This window comes from Numida meleagris, chromosome 1, assembly GCF_002078875.1.
Source record: "Numida meleagris isolate 19003 breed g44 Domestic line chromosome 1, NumMel1.0, whole genome shotgun sequence".
Classification (NCBI taxonomy): domain Eukaryota; kingdom Metazoa; phylum Chordata; class Aves; order Galliformes; family Numididae; genus Numida; species Numida meleagris.
In genome coordinates this window covers 95,535,321-95,550,557 of record NC_034409.1, presented here as the reverse complement: position 1 = coordinate 95,550,557, position 15,237 = coordinate 95,535,321, and the positions used below count along the sequence as shown (strand labels likewise).

General features: G+C 36.7%; 1 long non-coding RNA gene across 2 annotated transcripts; it reads right to left on the bottom strand.

Annotated features, from left to right (window-relative positions):
* Nucleotides 2,681-13,892, bottom strand: LOC110401774. Of its 2 annotated transcripts, XR_002440594.1 has the most exons (5): nucleotides 11,244-13,892; nucleotides 10,932-11,031; nucleotides 10,700-10,843; nucleotides 3,765-3,871; nucleotides 2,681-3,019 (listed from the first exon to the last, which is right to left on the bottom strand). It is a non-coding gene; the product is annotated as an uncharacterized LOC110401774 (long non-coding RNA). The 2 variants fall into 2 exon arrangements; XR_002440593.1 differs by lacking the exons at nucleotides 2,681-3,019; nucleotides 3,765-3,871 and adding an exon at nucleotides 7,511-7,969 and having other exon boundaries at nucleotides 11,244-13,889.

Here is a 15,237-nt window from a genome sequence, read left to right as displayed (position 1 = left end):
TTAAAGATGCACTTGGAGCTGGAGATTTCTGCTAAAAATTCTCATCAGATTTCTTGATGTATTTCTGTAAGACAGTTCAGGTCAAACTTAATGATGGTAAATTATATTTATCTGCTTTTAATTGAGTAAAATGGCATTAATCCTTTGCAGTTTTCAAGCCTCTTCCCTGTATACAAATTCAGTAGAGTTTTAAAGACTTAACAGTCCATGGCAAGTTATTCCACAGGTGAACCTTAACCTGATGGGCCACAGCCAGCAGCTGAGCTCCTGGAAATCACAGGTCTCATTGCAGAAGTGAGGAGGGACCTACAGAGAGAAGATGATTGAGGTGATGGGGCAAATACTTGTCATTGAAAAACTAAGGAAGCTACAAACCTTGGCAGGACAGGACGGCTGCTCGGTTTCTTATGAAACATCAATGTAATATATTCGTCATGACAACAGAGGGGAGGTCAGAAAAAGGCCTCTGTGACAGATGGCATAGAAAAATTTGGAGTGTACTTTTCAACTTCATGACTTTTTGGTGTTGGCAGCAGAGGAAATCATGTCTCAGGAGGTTGTTGCAGAGGAAATCATGTTCAGGAAAAAAAATCTTTTTTTCTCTGAAAAAAAACTGAAGTAACTCCTACATCATTGTGCCTTGTTAAATTGTTTTGCAAGGGAAATCTTTTTTCCTGTAGAATATAAAGTACTTAAGAATATGGGATGTGTGTGTTTGTACAAACACATCTAGTATTATTTCTTTGACATAAAAAGGCTGTAATAAAATCATTAAATACAGAGAATTTAGACTTCACTTACAGAATGGCTTGGATTTCTAGGTAGTAACTGCAACTGTAAATATATTTATGTGTCTTAGATTTTTTTTTTTGGAAAAACGATCCAAATAAACATTAATTTGATGTTTTAAAGTGCTAAAATTATAATTTCACCATTTCTATTCTAGTATACTTCCATCAGGCTTTTGATTTATTTATCCTCTGATATTTTAAGTTCTCTTAGAATATTGAAAATATCAGCAAAAGTACCAAAATTGATTTATTTCCATCTTTTTTCCCACTTTATTTTTCTCAGCTTGATTATAGTTCTTCATGGACTTTTGCGTTACAGATTTCGATTTTGAAATGCAGGTGGAGCATGGATGCAGACTGCCAACATCAGTTAGCTCATCACTAGAATATGTCATCTGTAGATGAGTTTGTGCATCAGTATTGCAAACAAGCTCCCAAACTATCAGTTTTTCCACATGAATGACTTTATTCTCACCACAATAAATAAATAAATAAATAAATAAATAGCAGTGAGGCCAATAAATAACTTAGAATGTACTCTTGTTTAGTCAAAAGGAAGTATACTGCTCTCTGGGCTACACTTGTTTATTTTGTTCTGAATATAAACAAATGTGAGAACTTGTGATAAAAATACTGAAGAAGACCATACATTTTTCTTGATTTTCTTAGAGTGCTATAGATAGACTTGTCTTGTTCTGTGTTCCAAAAGTGATTAATGTCTACGCAGAATACTTTTGGCATCCTTGCTTCTCTCTCCAAGACAAACACTCATGGAAGCTAATTGTCCATGGACACATTCAGGTCAAGAAGCTGTGACTATTTATCCCAGATGGGTATTAGAACCATTGTATCTGTTCCATTCCCAGCATAGTTGTAGATGAAAACATAATTTGCTGTGGGTATTCCTGAGAGGTGACTGGGCATCTGGAGCTAGTTGATCAAGAGATTTACCTGGACAACAAAAAAAACTTTCAGATCTGAACTCCTTACTTTTCTAGTCTAAGCATGTAAGTATCTATTGAAATAGGACTTAAATTTCTGTATATTTCTTTGTGTTGCATTTTTATTGATTTAGATGTATATAATGTACCTAAAACCATTATTAAAATCTTAAGTAGACCTAGATATGGGTATTCTGATGCAAAAAGCTCTATTTCTGAGGTAATGGCTGTATTTCCCAGTTGAAATTTATTTTTTAGCTTTGAACAGCTTAAAATCAAAGCAATCAAATCTGCCAAAGTACTCTGTTTCCTTATATTTTCAAGAAATAAATCCTTAGTGTGCCAAATGAGTATCTTCAGGGCTGCAAAGTGAGGGAAAAAAAAATTGATTCCAGCACTTTTAAAAATATTTGACTGAAGTACTTGGCGGCTTCCACAGCAGGTAGAAAGTCATGAAACATTTAAACCCAACTATCTTAATACCAATTTATTAAAGCAGTTGTATCTTCAGACATACCAAAGGGAAAATTAAATCAACTACCTTTATAAAATGTATTAAACTAATTTATTTTACTGCACCTCAGCAGGAGGAAAAAAAAATAAAATGACGGCAGGGCTGCCACCAGTAATGAATAAAAAAACATTCCACAGCAGGAAAGAAAAGAAACAGAAGGTGGAAAAAAATAAAAAATAAGGCTGAAGGCAGTTCATAATAAAGAGTACCATGTGCAACATGACAGCTTTGGTCAAAATAAGTGCACCTTTGTAGCTACATGCTGGGGTTCATTCGGATATGACAGTCTCATCTGATCATCAACACTGTTTTACAAAACTTCTTTTTGAGTGCATTAAAAGAAGCTGAAAGGCTGATCTACAAGGATAGGGTATAAAAGTTAAAAAGAATTGAAAATTGAAACATAAAGTTTTGTTGTTGTTGGTTTTTTTTTGTTTTTTTTTTTGTTTTTTTTTTTTGTTTTGTTTTGTTTCTTTTTTTTTTGCTGTGCAAAGTTTTTTCAGTGTAGCACTGTTGATTTCTTTGGAGCTGTAAGACAGGAAAAGTATATCCATATTGGAAACTCTGTCCTCCATGACACTGAGAGTGATACTGTTTCTCTGGGACATATCCCAGTTGTCTTCAGAAAGAGATGTCTTGCTGTACTGCCACCTTGAGGCTCTGAAGTGTTTGCTAGAGCACTCCCAAGCAGCCTAACAGGTAAGTGTCCATTCAGCAGAGGGTACTAGTCTTCACACACAGCAGCTCATTGGTTTCTTGTGTCTGGAAAATCTCTTTGAGAGTTATGAAAGACAAAGAATGGCAGATACATTTAACTATAAATAGGATATTTTGTAAAATGCTGAATATATGTCTCTGAGCAGAGATCTTATTTAACCATACTAAACAGCATATACGATCATTAACAAATGTGTATTTAACTTTTTGCTGCAGACATACTAATTTCATTGATTTGCAGTTAGCTCAGATGTCTGTGTTGTGCCTAGAAATATGTATTTACTAATTTAACTTCAGTAAAGCAATTCTTACTGAGATGTCATCAGCTGCCACGGGCTAATATAGCATTAAAGCTGTAACATGGACAGTATGAGTGGGCCATGCAACCATAGAGCTACATGCTCCTGTTCCACAAGAAAACAAATGGCAGAGGATGCTACCAACGTTATTCTAACATCATTGGTGAAGAAAGTGCATCTGGATGGAAGAGGTGGCATTCACTGAGACCTCTTCTAGCCCATTTAGCTTTCTCTGGGGGAGAAGACAACTTACATGAAAATCCTGGGAAATTGAAAGGACTAAACCTGGATGTAAGCTTCACTGCTAAGACATTTTTAAACATTATTTGGGGCATATGGGCTGACACAATGGAGTCAAGCCACAAAAGCATGATGAATTTGGGTGAGCAGCCCTTGGTGTTCAGGAAAGGGAGTTTTTGTGGTGGTTTTATGGAGTGACCACTCAGTTTCATGTAATCTGGAGACAAGGTCACTTGTGAACAGTTAAAAATGTTCTGCCTACCTTTTCTATCTCTGATAACTTTCCCTCCATCCGAGGACTTAACGGGGGACCGGGTCCAGCTTCCCAGTTTCCTCATCTTCAAGAATGTTAAAACACGACTTTCATTGCTGCGAAGGAAAGCTCAGTGCACTGAAATGGCTAAAGTTGAGGGAGTTTTATGGACGGAAAAGAAAAAATCACAAAATGTCAACATAAAATTTAAGTGAAAGAGGTCTATATCATCTTAGTCCTAAAACACTAACCTTGGAAATGTTCAATGGCCATTAAGTTCAGAGAGAGGAAGCTGATGATAATGTATCTAGACTAAGTGAGATGCAGTGATGAAACCATACAAAATCAGTTCTGTTCTCAAATAAGTTCTGCCAAAATAAAGATTTTTTAAAATCATGTTGTATATTTTTGATGTACTCTGAGGCTAAGTTCATGGCAAAGTGGTATAAAACTCTGGCAATGGTATAAAAGTCTTCATGGCAAAATGGTATAAAACTCTTCCACTGGAAAGTCAGCAGCCATGAAGAATGGACAAAGTTGCAGACTGCTATTAATTTGGTGTGAAATAAGTATTCTCACACACAACTGTTACTCTTCTAAAAGGAGTCAATATATATTACTTTTATATGAAGGAATACTCATAGTCACCTATAGTCTTAGACTGCTATGCAGACATAGAGATTTTGGAATTAGACATAAAAGCTACCAGGAAAAAAACATATCTTTTTTTTTTTTTTCACTACAAGTATTCTCTTATACTTTTCATGAGTGAATGTATTTTGTGGGTTTAGTGTTGAAAAAAGTATATTTATGATGGAAATGATGTAAAAGGGAAGAATGGCAGTCTTCCCACCTGAAAAAGCTGATTTTCATTTTCATTGTATTTACAAATCTGCAGATGACAATATTCGTGTCTTCCCAGGGAATCCTCAACAGTAATTAAGGAAATAAAGATGGTGGCAAGCCATTTTAGGATTAAAGTGAAAGATAACAAAGGAAACCAAAAAAAGGTCCTCGGTTAAAAGGAGGCAGTGTTATGATTAATGAAACATTCCCAAGTAAGAAAATCACTAACAGCTGTACCACAGGGATTAGTTTTAGGGCCACTATCATTTCTTATAAGTGACTCATAAAATGGGACAGGAGCAGAATACAAATTTGCTTGTGTCATAAACTGAATTTAAGATCAAACAACCCAAATGACATTGGTAGAATTCAGTAGGATTTGTACAGATTAGGGAGTAAGGATATAAAGAAGAGAGACAAAAAAAAAAAAAATTCTACACAATGGAATTTTAGTACATGACACTGATGTATTTGATCACTTGAGATCCAAATAGCATAGCTTATAAAGTGGTGTCATGGTCCCACATATAATCTATTTTTCTAATAAAATTTATATATCTTTATAGTCACTTAAGCTTCTACAATTTGTCTGTGTAACAGTTTGTCTCCAATGTAGTTGCTCCATAATTCAATGGCTTTAGATAATTAAAAAGTGGAATTTATGCATTGTGGTGGGGGAATTACAGCATTCTAGCCCAGGTCATTCTGAATGAGTGCAAACAGGCATCTGCTCCCTGGAAGCTGTCACCCATTGATACTCTGCAAAGAGGGATAAAAATTAAACAGGTCTCACAGGTCCAGTTTGATGTGAACCCAATCCAGCATGGTGAGGAATGTGAAAGTAATGCATTGGAAATTGGAAAGAAACCAATGATTTATGGTGTTCTGAGTAGCTTGAAAGTAGACTTGATCCTTCTTTCCTTCTGTAGTGGAAATTGTCTTTTGCAGATGTTTCTAAAATCTTCAGAAAATATTTTCTGGCAGTTGCAGAAGAACCTACTTCCTTAAGCATAGGAAAAATCTTTCTTGTTTCCCTTTTCAATAAAGTGCTCCTTGTTAGGCATGAGTTTGGCAGGACTACTGTTTGGTCCCGTTGGTCTGTTTTCATGGCAGGACGCTTTGTAATCATCATGTAAAATTTATTCATGTTACTGCATAGAATACTTAGCAGCTTTGTATTCTTTTTTTGTTTTCAAACTAGAGCAATTCTAAGATGTAATAATTTAATTTTATGGTTTAAAAAGTGCTTGGAAGTCATTTAAAAGCAGATCACAGTAGTGACTTGGCTCTAAAAATGCTTTCAAAATGAGTGTTCACTGTGTATGGTTCCGTGTATACGTTCATTTTACCAAGACAAAAACACTGAGGAGGAATCAGAAGCAAATCTGACTCGGAAACATCCATCTTGTCTCTTCTTGCTATTGTTTGACACATTTTATTAGGGACTTTTTTTTCCACGTTGGACTTCTTTATTGAATTTCCAATGATGAGAGGGAAGACATGCTTTCAAGACCCCTCTTTTACCACAGATGTAAACTTTTTTCTGTATCTCACCCCATCTCATTTTATTTCTCCTCTGATTTTCTCACTTGCACTTTCATTTGCCACTGGTATGGCTGCAAGGGGCGAATGATACATAGAGCTAATGATGCATCAGCAAAACTAATACGGACTCTATTTCTCTGTTTTATACTTAAACTACTTGATTTAGAGGCTTTCTTGAATCAATAGAAAAGCCTGTAAATAGGGATTATTGGTTGATAGCTACCTAGCTACGATCCTGATGATAGGGAATTAGTATATGTACTAGTTTTCCTAATGTATGCAGATATACGTTGAAAAGATGGATTAACCCAGAGTCAATCACTGTGGAAAATATGATTCAGTGGATAAAAGCTCAGCTCTCTTTAGATGTAAGTGCAAAAGTGGTAGGACTTCAAAGAAATAACTTATGTGAGAGATTTCGTATGAACACTTAGCCTGTACCGAAATTCTGTATTTCACTGTAATGTAGAGCAAGAAGCAGGTGGCCATGTGGTGCCTGCAATTATTTAGAGAGCTTCTCTCTGTGTAAAAGGAGATGTGAGTATATCTTGAGACTATGTGCCAATTTGTAGGGTTTATAACACTCCCATTCCCTTTGTGATTCCTGGGTATTTCTAGGTTGCCAAGTTGTCTGCGTGATCTGGTATAAAGTCATCTGAGCCCTACTTAGTCCTTTGATGTTTTGATAGTGGGTTATTATATATTTCAATTCAGTTTCCTTGTTATTCTTTCACTTTCTATTCTACAGACAGAAGAGTATTTGATGCTTATAGCCCCCACCTCTTTACTGATGCTTTTTGTGTCAGTCTTTCTCAAGCAAGGGAGAATGTATAGTACTCCCTTTGAGCTGCTCCAGGAGGAGGGAATGCAGCATGAGTTCTGGCAAGAATCAGTTTCCTCCATGCCAGCATGCTGCACATGCAGAAGCTGAACAGCTCCTGCCCTCCTAGGGGCTGAGAAAGAATCATGGGGCCACAGTGAGTGTTTCGAGCTTCCACTGAGTATGATGGTGAATACCTGCTCTCGCAGTTTTTTTAGTTCTCTATGAATTATTCAGTATTTCTAGTCTGTGTTTTAAACTGCAGCAGAGAAGCAAATGACATCGTATGAAGGAACTGTAGCCCTGGGGCCAAGGTAAGGACCATGGAATTGCTAGCACCTTGCTCATTGCACCTTGAGAATGAGCCCAAAATGAGAACCAAATAAAGCATCTAATATCAAGAGGAATACAGATATATCAGAGTTGTACATAAAGGGTAGGGAGATACATGTCTTTAGTTTGCACTGATACTGACATCATTGATTACAAATCTATACCAAAAGTACAGTGATTTTGTTTCACATTTAATGTACACATAACAGTATTTGAGTCAAAGAGTAATTTATCAATGATATAAATCTGTCAATGCCAGATAAGTGAGAAGACAAAAGATTCAATAATGTGATCACATATACTCTTGAAACGCAATTCAAATATCACTTTTAATCTCACTGTAGGAGCTATCTGATGCATCTCTGTACATACTTGAGAAAACATGCAGCATAAATGTAGCTATGTGCTGGAGGTTTATTAGAATATATTTTCATACCTAGTCATGAAAGCAGAGGTCAAGATCAACCAGTTTAACTATTGGTGCCATGTGCTGGTTTGCCACAAGTCTCGTATAACCATGAAGCAGTTTTTGCTGAAGATTAGATGGAGACAGGATTTACCATTAACAGTGACGAAATGATGTGTTTCTCTTTTGTGTTTGTTTTTCTTCTTATTGAGATAAATGTTGCAGAGGCCTCTCCTCTTACGTAACTCAATTGTTTTATCTGATCTAGAAAATAAATTAGGTGCATTCCATCAAAACAGAAAAATTATTTGATAACAATATGCTTTACAAATAACTAGAAGCAAGAAAACCAATTAATGGTTTTTTGTTTGTTTTTATTTTATTTTTTAATTTAGAGGAAAGACAATTTCTAACAAGGTTTGTAGTTTATTGTAAATTTTCTTTGAGATATGTTCTTAGTCATTAAACGTAGTGTTATGGCCATTGTTTTATCTGAGAAGTATCCAACTTTTATGCACTTAAGAGGAAAGCTCTCATCTAGTTTTGGTCATGAAATCCTGCACTGAGGGTAAAGACCTCTTCAGTGACAGGTACATCATCTCAAAATGTGGCAAACATTGCTACACTGAATGCTGCTTTTGGAGAGCAGTGCTGGTCAGGCAGCAGCAGCTTAGTCCTCAGCTGACAGAAAGGCTGGTAGAGAAAGGCTGGTGAGCATCTATTCTTGATTCCCTCAACAATGTCATTACCAGCAGAAAACTAAAGGATATTTTCTAGAGGTTGAAGGCATGCTTATTTTGTTAGCTAAAATTTCTTCTGTATTGTCCTAAAATATTGTGTTACTGCAGTTTTTAGACACAGTAGTCAGTAGCTAGAACATTTGTTTCCAAGGTTCTGAACAAACAGACAATGAAGAGGTAGTCCTTATACTTAGAAGGGCTGAAAGAAAGACAGTAAACAGAAGAAAGTAATCAAAGAGAGAACCAAGGTAAACAGTGTGATAATATTAGCCAAGATGATAGGCAGTTGCATGGAGGGGCCACAATGTTTTCATGGCATGACAGAGTTATTAGGGAGAATCAAGCAATCCAGAGGTTTATGGGAAGTTCCTCTCAAGCACAGTGAAAGAGCCCCCCAAAAGTGAAGACCAACAACAATCTCCTTAACTCTTTTTGTATTATTTTATTTTCTTCATTCTCGTTTTACAGTTTCAGTTCATCTACAGAATATACACCTTGACCCACAAGCTACAACTGTCTGTGTGTTAACCCAGGGATTCTATACGTGCATTTGGCATGGGCTGTGGAGTATTTTTCCACTGTATGAAAAGCACAATTTAAAACAACAACAAAAAGAACTTCCTTGTTTTTCTACCACTATTACACAATACCACAATGTTTCAAACCTTATATGTATCTGAAAGCAGTTGGTAAAGATGACTGAAAGAACAGTTTTTCTCACTAGTGCTAACACTCTCAGCAATCATAAGCCCTGCCTCCTGTGACTAAGAGGATAACTTTAATAGAATTGTTGTTATGTTACAGTAGAGAACAATCCTACACTGGCAAATGAGTGAGCCAGATGTTCTAACAAGTATTTTCCATCTCTAGTTTTTTGCATATTAAGTACTCTTTCCAAGTTCTTCCTTTCTGTTCTAGCCTAGTTGCAAGTCTCATGTTCCTAAATTAAAAAAAAACCACCAACAAAAAAGCAGCTGTAAACCTGTAAAAAGGTGTGTGGTTTTGTTTGTTTGTTTGTTTTCTGTGGACTCAATTTCAGCTCCGGTTTTTCATAGTAGGTTTGTGGGTTTGTTTTAGTCTTGGTTTTAGAGAAGGAAGCTGCTACTTGCTGCTTGCTACAGCAGCTGGATATACAGGAGGAAAGGAATTGGTAAGACTGATTCAAGCCCTGCAGGAAAAAGTTTTCCCTTTTCCAAGATATAAACATTTATAGCAGGTTTTGTGTCATCTGAGATTCAATTTCTTTTCTAAATCAAGTGAACTGTTCTACAACTGTCGAGAGTCAGTTAAAAGTATTCTCTCAGGGCAATTTTGTTTCCTATTGCAAAACCCTAGCAACTATTTCTATTAGTCTTTCCTAGTTTGGAGTATATTTCCTTAGTCTATCCTTTTGTGAGCTGCACATCAGTGAAAAATAGAACTGCTTTGAAGTCAGCTAAATAAAATAAAATAAAACAAATGGTAAATTTTCTTAGCTCCCTTTCACTAATTTCGTGAAAGGGATTACAGAGGACCCAGTAAAAAAATAGTATCAAGGTGTAAATTTGCAGATTGCAACTGAGGAGTCTGCAGTAGGAGCTTTCCATGACCCTGCCACTTTCTTAAATATACTTTGGAGCAGCAAAAGGAACTACTTTTATTGCTTTTCAAAGCTGGAACAGAACTAGGGTCATTGGTCTTATTATATTGCCTCTTTTTTGCCTTATTTAGCTGATTTCTTAGAAATTTGCACCAGAAAACCTACTGCACTTGTGTAAAGTAAATTGAGTATGCAAATATCCCGGTAAGAGGTGCTTAAATAAGCTTTGGGGAACAATATTTAGTAAAATAAAAAAGCAAAAAAAAAGGTAAATCTAATGCAGTCCTTTTACTGACAAGCGTAGTTAGTCTTTCACATCACTGTGCAGAGGGTAGCTGTCAACACAACTGTGTTCTGAAGTATGCTGGTTGTAGAAATGAAGGAAAGTCATGCAAAAACACAGGTCAGGCACAGATCCTTCAATAAGGTAAAGCAAACTTTCTGCTTCACACTCAAGTCTACCTCCCTGCATGTGTATGTGGAAGAGTGCATATATATGTATGTGTATGTCTACATGTTTGTGTGCCTGTATATAAGCACAAAAATCAATTGTGTATGGTTTTCGTAAAGGAGTGAGATGGATTCTCCTATTGTGAGAAAAGATGCTGACAACTAGACACTGTCAGCAGACGTGGAGCCTCTGGAAATTGGAAACAGCTTTGACCCCTGACTTACCTGCAGCTGTGAGGGCTCCTCCACTTTCCTTAAGGCTATTGCATCAGCTTGTTCTTCCTCCTAGCACTCTTTGCTTGGTGCACGAGGGAAGGGCTCCTGCAAAGGGTTCTCTTTGAAGCCATTCATTTCAGGTTCAATCTGGAGCTACTCAGAAGAGATGTGGATCAGGTTTTATTCCACAAGGTAACTGCATATTAAGTTGTTGTTAGGCAGTTTTTGTCTTTTTGTATACCTCTATTGTTCCTGGCCCACTTAACCTTCTCTTCCACTGCAGTCAGTGCTTTTAATCCAAAACAGTTGTGCAATGTGAATTTTACCATATCTGTTCATATCTGGGAACAAAAAGGTCAAAACAGTGACATAACAGTTAATATACAGCTAACTAGAAGCCCACAGACCAGAGAGGTTATGAACAGGAGACAAAGTAAAGACAAACACTCATGTCAATCTTGTTATAAACTGCTGTGTCAAAATGATAATAAAAGCACGTAAATGGAAGAAGAGTACCCTGACATCATGATAGCAGCTGTGATGATTCACTTACCTGTTTATAGCGTGCTAATGCAGTGTTAGGTACTTCCAGATGTTCAGGAAGATATAGATGCCACCTGTTTTTCCAAGGACAATTGAAGACTAAGTTTAGAACTACAAGAAATCAAGCATCTTTTGAAATGTGTAGATGAATGGGAAATGAACTCAGGCAGATGGTAATATGTTTGAAGGTTGTACCATAAAAGAAGGCATAGCAAGGTTGTGCAAGGAGCTAACAGATTGATAGACCCTGGAGGGGTTAACACTGGTAACAGAAAACATGAATATAATGGAATTGAGCAAACACTTGTGAGGCAACCTCATGTGAAAGGAGTGGCATGGCTGTTAAACAAGCTGCCTGCCACAGAATTACCAATTAGCTGTGCTCTGTTTCAGCCCAGGATTTCTGCACTTGCTTGGAGTTTGGTATAGAGTAGAGGCTGAATAGGTCTGGCAAGAGAACAAAAGAGAATTGATGGAGTGGCTGCGAACTTTCAAAGAGTAGAAGTTGAGAGGGTTAAAGAGTGGATGTCCTGCAGCAATGAGCACATGTGAGCATGTGATAACGTTCAATCAATAAACTAGGCATAACTCAAGTCTTTGTTTTTAATTTAACTGGGTCAGTTAATTCAATCATTCACAGGTCATTTATGCCTGCTTGTTTGTGGCACTTTGTGTGATCATTGATAGGCTGTGATGGAATGGCTTACAGCTGTGTTAGGGTAAGTTCAGACTGGATATTAGGAAAAAGTTGTTCTCTGACTGGGTAGTCTAGCACTGGAAAAAGCTCCCCAAGGAAGTCTGTATGGTCCCAAGCCTGTCAGTGTTCAAAAAGCATTTGGACAATGTTCTTAGAAATATGGTTTAACCTTTAGGTTGCCCTGTGTAGAGTCAGTGATGCTCACGGGTCCCTTCCAGCACAGAATCTTTCTATGATTCTATATTTCCTGTTTATGAGAAGTCTTCCAATGTGTTTACTGTTTCAGTTTTGATTACTGTTCTGATTTTAGAGAAGCCATAATTCAAATGGATACTATATTAATCTCTTGGATTAGACCACTCCCTGCGCCTGAAGAACTCAGACTCACATTCAACCCTCAAGGTCATAATAACTCCATACCACTTCCCAAGGCAGAGCTTAATCTGAATAACTTCTCAATTTATTGAAGTTGAGGTCCAAGTCTAACAAAGGTGTTAATGCTATCTCTAGTATGGACCTAGATCCAGAATCAATTTCAAAACATTTAGAGATTCTCTCATCACTCAGATATTTTGAATTTGTTCACATTTTACTAGAAAAGTATCATAGATTTTGAATGAAATAAACTCTTTTATTCCCTTTGGGGCAATTATCATTTCATTAGGCAGGTTACTTAGACAATACATTAGACTTCTGTTTTGCTTAGGCCTTCTTTCTCTCTCCTTCCACTGTCTTGCAGAACTACATAATGTTCATTAATTGTCGGTAAGACAAGAAACAAACTGTTCTGTGCAGTTTCTTGTTATAAGAGGAAATTCAAGAAACAGGGCTAAATCAGTGCTGATTCAGAGTGGTTCAGCGTGCCAGTGGGGCTTTACTGACTTAGTTTACAGTAGGCTCTGACCCATGACTTAAAAGGAATAGTGAAAAATTGCCACTCTTAAAATGAAAGCCATGGGAAAGAAAATACCACTTTTACTATGCTGGATTTTAATTTAGGACATCAGTGAAGAAGTGATTCTCATCAATAATATAAATTCCAATTTGCTTTCACAAATGAAGTGGCAGTGTAATACTTACTTTTCTTTAGGACTTCATGTTCTTGTGAGCTACAAGACAAGGGAAACTCCTTCAAGTTAAGTGAAGTATGTATGTTTCCTTAATAAAGGGACTTAATCTCTATTCTTTGCTTACCCAGGGAGACTGCTGACTGGTTCATTTGAGTTAGAATGTAATTGGATCTCTTCCCTTCCTATTAAAGTTATGTAGTTTTAGTACCTGTCTAAACTGAGCTCTTGCAATATTTCTGAATATTTGGTAACATCAAAATACCGAGTTTTTTATAGCTTTGTTTTTCTACTGTCTCGAAAGTTTGCAGATACTTTCCTCCCTATCAGTTTTTCCCTTTCCACTTATCAATTCATTGATTTTTTTCAGCTATTTTTCTAAATGAGATTTGTCTTTTGTTGACATACCTCCACAACTGATAACTGGAAATAATAGTTATGTTTGTGCCCTTTCTGAATCAAACTCTATCCATTACACAATGGGATTAAAAAGTAATCAGAGTTGAAAAGCCAATTCATTTTAACATAAATCTTTTTTTCTGATGGCTGGAGTATAGCTGCCCTGTCTGCACATGCTGATTCTCAATTATCTAAAGAAATTTGCCTTTCTTATATATCTATATATGTATGTAAATTATTCAACATTTAGTCAGGTGTTTTGTAGGTGCATCATGTGGTTGACAGACTCATGGTGTGCACTGGTCATGGGTCCTGATATGAATCTCTCCGTGCCTGAGTGGTTTCTATAATTTAGAGTGGGACTGCAGTTCCCTAAAAAGTAGAATCTCAGAGCCACCATCCAGGAGCTTTTTATCTTGACTGACTTCCAAATCATCACAAACTTTTTGGTGTTTTTTTGTTTGGTTGGTTGTTTTTTTTTTTTTTTTTCTGTGGGACTATTCCTGAAGTAACCTGAAAAAAAAAACCAAACAAATGTGTTTCAAAACATGCATTTCTTAAGATTGGTGGTTACAAATCTGAAAAATAATAATCAAAACTTGCAAACTGGTGAAAAACAAGTTAGGGAAAAAAAACACCACAGTGTTTTTTTGCAGTAAGTATTTTGCAATTCTGTTATGAGCTTTCTCTGATTTTTTGGCCTCAGCCCTGACTGGCTCTTGTCTAATATAAAAATGGTTATGCATATGAGCAGGAGTGTTTGCAGGCAGACTCTTAAGTGTAGGGTTATTGTAATATCGTCTCTAAAGAAAATAGCATTTAGATATCTTCCTGCTGTGGAGGGACAGAATTGTCCGTGATCCACAACTATAGCAGTAACCGTATATTAGAGAAGTAGAGAGAAGTCTGTTAGTTGTATACATTCAGTTTTTACTCCTGTCCATATTCTTTGTTCTGAGGTTCCTGTGAAGTAAATTAGGCATAAAGGTAGTAGCATGGTTATCATTCCTATGCAGAAGACAAATTTTAAGGAAAGCTTCTCACAATCAGTGAGAAATAAAACTCACTGTGGTCTGATTGTACTACAAGTGACTACAAGAGTATTCGAGTACAACTTAATTTTATATAGCTAGAAAGAAGCATTTGGATAATGGCAGTCACTAATCCATGGTTTTCAACAGTAGTTGGACAAAGCTGTAGTCTGACAAGTTGCTTGAGTCTTTTGGGTGATTTACAGAAACCTGGGCATGAATCTTCACTTCCTTGCATGTCAAGCAATGGCTTGTGTTTCTGTGGTTGAGGGACATGACTAGCCAAGAATCATGAATCTTTGTAGGAGATGTTTCTAGCAATCCGTTTTATTGTTTGTCTATTCCTTTGATGTTATAAACAAAAACTTGTGTACCATGCATCTTGAGACAGAAGTGACTCTTCTATAGTTTCCTGATTACAGCTCTACATTGTTTAAAGTTGTCCTTGAACAGGGTAAGGAGAGCACAGCTTGGTGAGAATGGCTCTGATAGACCACTTCTAACCTAATGCTTTGACACACTGCAGAGATCATTTTGTATGCAGAAAATCTGACTTAAACTATTTTTGTCCTTCTAAAATAAATCTGACAGATGTCTCTGCAAGTGTAATCCATCTTGGTCAGACAATGTGCAGGACACACAAGCCAAAATCCAAATAGCAGGGCCAAATCTGGATCTAGTGTTATACAGTGTGATCCTTGTAGCTGTAGAGCTTAGCTGATTTAGTTCAGCTGTGTATGGTGTATCCATGGTGCAAGTGTATGAAGGTATTTTCCATAGTAATTATGAGTGATTGCTATCAGTTGACAA